Raw genomic sequence first — 8,223 nt, 5'->3', positions numbered from 1 at the left:
GCATGTTACAGCTTTATAAAGTACAGGGCACATCAGTCAACATGGTCGTTAAAACTAATATTGCAGTTGTGGGGGCAGATGTTGAAATGCTCATATCTTTTATGGTAACCATATTAATCCAAGAGAAAATCAATTTGTGATCAACCTGTTGACTGCCAAGACTGCAATTGTCAAGATTTCCCTCTCTGCAGCACCACATAGGAGATAGTTGTGCAGCCCAGCTCTGCCGTGCCTGGCAAACTTTCCCTTGTTCTGAGCATCCCTGGGACCTGATCCCCACCTCATGTCTCTCAGCATCATCCGTATTACCCTGAATTGGTATCCTCATAACTCTCTGAAAATTAAGATGCTGTGACCGACTGAGATGCTGGGGAAAAGCACCCAAGTCTGTTGAAGAAAGGATCGTGCTCCTGCAAGGCTGGGAGAGGCCAGGAGGTGTTCAGTGCCACACACCTGTCTGTCCACCTGTGAGTCTGCAAACCAAGGGAAAGTGAAATAGCTCTGCCCACACCGCTGTCATCGCAGGGGGCTGGGGAGTGGGGAGGGCTTAGTAATACCGAGAACAAAGAAGTCTGCCTTAGTCAGATATTTTTAATGATCTCTCCCCACACAGGGCAGGAAGTGAAACCGAGGTCCCAGTCAAACCCCTCACCCGCGCTCCCCCTTGGCAGGTCCCACTGTGCCGGTGCGTGGTAGCGGGTGAGACGTTGTGCTTTCAGTCAGCATGGATGGGGTGTTGTGATCTGGGCCCTCACACTGACACCCACCGCCCTCCCCAGCCCTGTACAGCCCCGTCTGCCCCCTGCCACCCATGCTGCCCATGATGGGGATGCTCAGGCAGGGCTGGGCTAGGGGAGGAGGACTGAGACTAGATTTTTGACCTGGTGTCATATAATCTAGGCTGATCTCTTTCTGACCCTGTTTCCAGCCCAAATGGGACCTGCAGGGCCTGGTAAAGCCCCCATTGACCACATGTCCCAATCCTCAAGGGATTGTGTGGACAAGCTGGCAATTGCTCCTTTGGAATCTGTGGCAGCACTGATTTTATTGCTGCCATACTGAAGTCTGTCCTTCCTTTGGTGTTCTCCTACTGACTGAATAGCATGTGGTCGGCAGATTAGGCGGGCTCCATCTGACCCCTGTGCGAATGCAGTCCTTTGTGAAGCAGAATGCAGGTGGTGTGTGATGTTGCACAGCAAGGACACCAAGAAGCTCAAAGCAGACACTGAAAGGAAAGGAGGGCAAAAAGCAGGAAACATTTGCTGCCTGCCGAGGCTCCCAGGTGGCAGAGCAGTCCCAGTGCTTGAGCTTTTACCAGCAGAGCTTCAGATCAACAGTCTCCTTGGGAAACAACCACTGGGACAAAGCACAGACTTGGTCCAGCCCTATTCTGTGATTCAGCTTCAGGTGCTGAGGGTGGGCATCCCAAAAGCGTCATAAAAAGGTGGTGGTTTGGCCACCTTGGGGGCTCTGCAGGAAAGGTTCCTGCAAGAAACTTTTAAGTAGTGACATCCCCCCGTGGCAAAGCCCAGCTTTCAGGATCTAGATGAGGCAAAGAGAAAGATTTGAAGACAATTTTTCTTTGAGAGGCTGTGAGTGAAGACTATGGGATAGATCCTGACCTCGAATTCCCAGGAAGATCCTTGAAAAACAAAATCACTTGAATGTAAATGGGCTAAGGAGGATATTACACTGCAAGCTCTTCACCAGATGCTTCTTGATGCCTGTTCTCATGGCATTTATAGGAAGGGAATATCTTCACTTCCTATCTCTGTGCTGGACCTCAAGCAGATGTTCCCAGCCTCCCAGGTGAGACCCTGAGGGATGCCACAGCCACATTGGCTTCAGGAGGCCACAGCAAATTGTTCAGTGCTACTGTGCCTGGCAGCTTTGGGTGGTCAGGGTACATTTCTGCTGTGTACAAAGTGGCTGGGCAGAAGAGTCAGCTGGCAAACAGATTAGGATCTTGGGTCCATTCCCTCTAACAAGGACAGCTCAAGGGAAGTGACCGAACAGTGGCATGGTCCTCCCCTCCCATTAGCCTCGTCTGCAGGGCTCGGTCAAAGGTCTTTTTATTACTGTTCTCTGCTCCAATTAAAACATCCTACAGATTGTGCTTGGCAGACTCTCAACGGCATCCAGAACTAAAGCCTGTTAACGGGATACAATCAGCTAGGTTCAGGGCTTGAAGTAAGCCAGAGGGGTAGGGAGCGTTTGCCAGCTGCAGAGTGCCAAGTCCTATGGTCTGCCCATTTTAATTCTGGCTGTTAATTGCTTTCCAGAAGCACCCACAGGTCCCAAGTGAAAATCAGAAGCCAGTGGCCAAAAATGCACATGACCAGAGCAACAGGAAACTCAGCTTCAAAGAGCTGCATGGCCCCCTTGCACCTGGGATGTTCCCATGGACCAGAAAAGGGCAGCAGGGGCATAGTGGTGGCCTGTGCCAGTGGATTTTTGTCAAACCACCACAGTGGCCTTGAGTACAGAGTGTCCCCCGCCTATTGAGCATTGCTCATTGTTATCTAAGGCCTGCTGGGCATTTTGCACACTCTGATGGGATTGCTTGGGCTGACTGGGAATTCAGTCCTTGCAGGAGCTGTTGGAGATACATGAGCTATTTTCCGATGATCACCACATCCCTGACGTCTGCAGAGAGCGGTGCTTCGCAAAAGGATTTCCACCAGCAGCAAAGCAACCAAGTAGCATTTCTCTGGGGGCAAAGGAGGAATTAGAAACAAACAAAAGATGTAGTTGCCTCATACACTAAGAAACAGCATCTGAAGTGATGGAAAGAGATCTGTGTCCATGAGTCTTTGCATGACAATTGAAGCCTAATAATACCCAGAAAGGAGATATCTTAGTATCCCTATGGAAGGGGAGAGGGAAAAGAGTCACAGCCCAATTCCCATCTTATTTGGCTTGTGGGGAAAGCATCTAGCATAGGGTCTGATGACCCCTTTGTCAGGTCCCAGGCAGGACCATGACCCCTTTGCTAAATTTAGTCCTGCCTAGGGAGACGGAGGCGAGCTGCAACATTGAGCTCTAACATATAAGCACTGCTGTGGGAGAAGGAGAGATGAGGTGAGCAGGGGATGCCCTGATAAACTCTTCGGTCCTGATAGATGAGCACAGGCTTGCAACAATGCAAGGGTTGGACAGCAAAAGAAGCAAGCAGATTTGAATCAAGAAATGACCAGTCTGATTTCTTCACACAAGCTGAAAGGAATACAAGGCGTGAACCAGCCCCCGATGAAAATAACGAGTGATTCACACTAGTTTGGAGGCTGTAGGATCCAGCAATTTTCTTTCCAGATCAGCTGTAATGGCAAGTGAATTTGATTTTTACAACTCATTCACTTTCAATGACCTATGACTGTCATTAATGACTGAGCTGAGGACACAACTTTTAGATAGAAAAGTTTTATGTTGACAAGGGGGTCTTTGTAATTGCTTCCTCTTGTTTGTTTTGGTTTTCTTTTCATTTCCAAACATATACATTTTCCTTATTGTTTCTGACACCTGTCAGCAAAAAGCACAGCCTTGTGGATCTCCTGCCATTCCTGACCAATGTGCAGGGAAACGACTCTGCATGCTGTGTGGGAACTGTGCCAGCAATTCCAAAGATCAAGAAGGGAAACAGATAATGCAAATAAATCATAATGCAAATAAATCATAGGTACAATGGAAGACTATAGGGATTGGTGGCCTTAACCTCACCTAGACCAACAAGAATCAAAGGTTAATGCAGGTGTCACTTGAAAGGTAATTTTCTATTGATTTGCAAGTAGGTCCCTGACCTACTGACCTTTGTGATACAGGAAACGGGAAATCCCCTGGAGCAGCATATGTGCAGGCAAGTGTGTTATTTACTTTGGTAGTCCCTCTAGTATTTATAGGCCCAGGCAGGACCAATAGAGATAACCTAAGGAATGTGGTAGCCCTTGTAAAGATTTCTGTCTCACACTTAAATATTTGGGCAGCAAAATAGCAGCCTTGATCATAATTTGACAGAAGAAAACCACAAGGGTGCTGCCTGATTTCTACATCCTCTTACAGGCAATAAAAACCACCCATAAATAATTTCCATGCAATGCCTCAGGAGCTCCTTGCAAGGGTCAGTTCAAGACTCGCTGGACATGATTCATGTTGTACAGAGGTGTAAATCCACACACTTCTGCGGAGCTGTTCCTGGGGTGCACAGTGGGAGGGGTTGGATGAACTGGATTCAGGAGCACACATCAGTATGGTGTTGCTGGTGGGGGCCACGGTTTGGGCTGGTCTGGTGAAGCACCTCCAGAGGCTCAACTCTGAGAACCTGGCTAGACAGGTTCTTGACTTTGGAGCTAGGAAACAACAGCAAATCTTCTGTGGCTTGGCCATAGATTGGAAACTGTATAGTCAGAAATTTTCCTCCTGTTTCTTCAGTAGGAAATTTGGGATTTTTTAATGAAAAACTGAAAACCTCAAAAGGCTTAGCACAGAGAGATGGCTGCAGTGCTCCCTGAGGATTTTAATTACATCTTGCTCTCCCTCTGCTTGAGCTGCTGTCGATGGCCTATGATTCACAGCTGATGGGAGAAGAGATAGAGTGCACAGGGAGCTTGCCTCTCTCCTGGGAAGCACGAAAGGGCGTAGGGCTTGCAACCTGAGAGTCAGCAGCAGATTTCCCAACTCATAAAGATTTACATTTACAAATAAGAAGTGAATGTTTTCAGTGGAAGGATAAGGAGAAAAGTGGTGGAGAAACAAGGAACACACCATTTTTGACCACATCCAACAAGGTCACCTGCACATCCTAAGCTCACCTCTCTTTTCTTCTCGCAATTAAGTGTGTCAGAGTCTATCACACTTGTCAGAGCTATGTTCAGCAGCCCCCCTGCTCCTATCCCTGGTGCTTCAATGCTGCCCTGGGTACTCCCTGTGCTTGTCCAGTCTGTCTCCTTTCTGTGCAAAGGAAGGGGTCACTATCCAGGAACTGGATCTGGGGTTGTATAAGGCAAAGGGCAAAGGAGATGGGGCTTCTCCTCCACAGGGTTTCATAGCAGCTGGGGTGTGCCAAAGCCTGCAGAGCTGTTGCTGTCATTCCCCAGCTCCCCTGGGTATTGCTGAGAGCAAGACTCAGAGGTGGAGATGCTGCAGAGCCTCCGTGGCCTGCTAGGAAACATCTGGATCAGGGCTCAATGGGTCTGCCAGCTCCAGGGGCATTCAATTCTCATCCTCCCACAGAAAGACTCTCAGATGTTTCTTTTCAGCTCCACTTCCCACACTCCATCCCATCCCAGTTCTCATTCCTGGTTCCTCTCCTTTTCCTTCCCGCTCCCAGGACCTTGATCTCCCTGCCAAGCTGGGTCTCCTCCAGCAGTCTACTGGCTGTCATCTTCTGCCCCACACGGCCTTCTGCCAGTAATGCATCCAGACTGCCTCAAAATTTGGGACACAGAACCTGGCAGTCGCACCTTGACCCACCCAAGCTGGGAGTCTGTCACAGCCTGGGGACCCAGCCCAGGTGTGACTCAAGCTACTCACTACCTGCCATGGCTTCCAGTCACGCAGGTCATTATATACCCTGTGTTCTGGGCTGGCTTCCCAGGAGACCCAATTTCACACAAGGATTGTGGGGACGGTCTTGGCACATCCTGGTGCTGGTTACAGCTTAAATCCAGCCAGGTATTTCCTTACCCACTGGGAAAGCCAAAAGCGGCAAACTGGTGTTCCTGACTCCCTCTTGCAATGCACCACTTTACTCCCACCATCACACACACCTCTGCTCCACTGAGCAGGTATTGCTTTGATATTGTTCTTGGTAGAAACCAGGCCACAGATCAGGCACCTTCATGCTCTCTTGCATGGCAATGCTGTCATCCCAAAGATGCCAACCCACGTTTATGATGCTGGAAGAAGTTAATGCTGCCAGGGTACCTCTGGCTCTCCAGGGGAGCAGAAAAGACGCATTCAGTAGCTGTGTGGCCCAGCAAATAATTTTTGAGGTGTCAAAACCAAAAACCATCCAGAGATGTGGGTTATGGAGCAACCCACCTGCCTGCCACTGCTGCCTGCTGGCAAAAGAACCAGCTCTAAACAGTCTGTGAGCCACAGGTAGCTCACAAGCCACAAATTGCCCAGCCCTGGAGGTGTTACACCATCTGCAAGCCTGAAATGCTACACCACTAGATTTGGGGAGCCAGGGTACCTGCAAGAAAGCTGTTGTGGAAATGCTCTGCTCCCCAATAGCTTCCTTGCTCCTCCTTGTATGGGAAGGAACCTTTCTCTCCTTGTTCAACAGCTGCTATGGTTTGCTCCTTTTTCTGATTTGTAGGTTGTGAGAGAAATCGCTCAGTCCTTGGTCATTTCAGTGTCCCCTGGGGCAGCAGAGGTGGCTGAGGGATGAAAAAAAGACAAAACCCCTGCATGGGGCTGAGTCAGCATCCACCAAGGACCACCACGGGGCTGTATTGCTATCTGCATCCCTGTGGCAGGATTCCCCTGCCTTCTGCCAAGAAAAATGGGAGACGTATGAATTTGATTTTACAGTGGAAGAAACCAATCACAGGAAGGTTTAACCATACTCTTCTTTTCCAGAGGTACCCAGCCCTTTTGGAGGATCACAGTGAATCCAGGCATGACCTGGGCTGGACACTGCTGAGCTTTTCTCCCTAAGATGCACAGCACCTGATCCATTTGCAGCTGCTGTTCCTTGGTTGGAAATGGTATTTACTCACTGAAAAAATCTCTAGGCAAAGGTATTTTTGAATTAGGAGAAAGAACAAGAAACTCTACAGAATAAACAAGTTTAAACAAAGCTGTCATCACAGGCAACTCTTCTTTAACTCTGTTGCCCACAGTTGGTCAGTGCCTCTGCAGAGAGTGGCACAGCTAAAGCTGATGATTGAAAGTGCAAAAATACATTGTTAAAGCAGTGACTATTCTCACCAGCAAACTTGCAGATCTGCTACAACCGGACTCTGCTCAGCTCTGCAGGGGAAGGCATTGGCTGCTCTCAAAATGTGGTCTCCACCAATATTCACGGGGACAGTTTTCACAGCCTTCGTTCTGTAACACTGTCAACTTTTCACAGATACAGTGGGCACTCGTGTCAGCTCCTCTGCAAAGGACAAATAAGGTCTCAAGTGCAAAACCAGGGCATCTTTTAATAGGCCAGGACAGCAGCAGATGGGTAAGGTAGGAGAAAATTCACAACATAGCCCTTCTCATGAGAAACCCTTCTAAAAAAAAATTAGATTGCAGCCTTTGACCCCTTTTACATGCACAAACCCAGGTTGCAAAGCAGAGGGATGCTGCTGGGTGGTGTTAGAGGTTGGTGGCTGCTCCTCCCTACACAAACTCCCCCAGATGCTGCTGAGGAATGGAGCGGCAGTTGGTTATTATTTTTAGCCCCCCATTCACGTGGTCTGAGGATCAGATGCACATTCCCAGATGCTCATTCCACAAATGCCGAGATCCCTCCAGCCCTCACCGCGCGGATGCACAGAGCTGGCATGGCACATCACAGTGCTGGGGGTAACAGCAGGGGCTGGAGGTTCGGCTCCCCCCATCCCGCAGACCCACACGTACACGTGCATGTACACGCCGTCTGCTTCGCTCAGGAAACCTCCAGTGAAAGAGGCTTTCTAGGAAACTTGAATAAATGAGCGGGAGGAAGTCAAACTGAATCAATCCATCAGGGCACACACGCTGGCGAACAGCTTGTGTCCCCCGAGGACACAGACTTGCTGGGAAGGTGAAGGGCCATGTTTCAAGGGGAGAAACCAGGCAGAGGCAGGGAGAGTAGGAGACAGGGGCTGCCCATGGGGGGAGCAGGGTGTTAAAAGGGGGATGCAGGAGGATGGAAGCTAGACCAGGCAATAAGGGTGAGCCAAGCAGCTGCGGTCCCTCGGTCAGGCACTGCTGGGTTGGGTACCACTTCCATTCCTCAAAGGAGAAGGTGGTCCAGGAGGGTGCAAAGAAAGAAGAGAGAAAAACAAACTCCCGAAGAAGAGAAGTAAAACAAGTGAAAAACAGTGAGTGGATTCTCAGCTCTGTCCTGACCTCTGCAGAAGCTGGAGGGGGACTCTGACATATCTGAGGTGTGGGGAACAAACTGTGCACATGCAGAGCATCCTCAGGATATGCACGGTCAGTCTAACCCTGTAGAAACATGTGTAAGCTCCCTTACCCATGCCCACTCAACTCTGAATGGGCTGCCTGGCATCCGAAATGTCAAAT

The 8,223-nt window shown here is 49.4% G+C and overlaps 1 long non-coding RNA gene across 1 annotated transcript in view; it reads right to left on the bottom strand.

Moving 5' to 3' along the window:
- Positions 1-6,523: 6,523 nt before the first annotated feature.
- The window catches only part of LOC113968691, a 38,370-nt gene continuing 36,670 nt past the window's right edge, over positions 6,524-8,223 (bottom strand). The window contains exon 4 of the long non-coding RNA XR_003534608.1: positions 6,524-7,102. This is a non-coding gene — a long non-coding RNA (uncharacterized LOC113968691). The remainder of the gene's footprint in view (positions 7,103-8,223) is intronic.

Source organism: Neopelma chrysocephalum, unplaced genomic scaffold (genome assembly GCF_003984885.1).
Source record: "Neopelma chrysocephalum unplaced genomic scaffold, ASM398488v2 Primary Assembly neopelma1_69, whole genome shotgun sequence".
NCBI classification, from domain to species: Eukaryota; Metazoa; Chordata; class Aves; order Passeriformes; family Pipridae; genus Neopelma; species Neopelma chrysocephalum.
The sequence above is the reverse complement of the archived record's forward strand: the minus strand, read 5'-3'. Positions and strand labels throughout refer to the sequence as shown.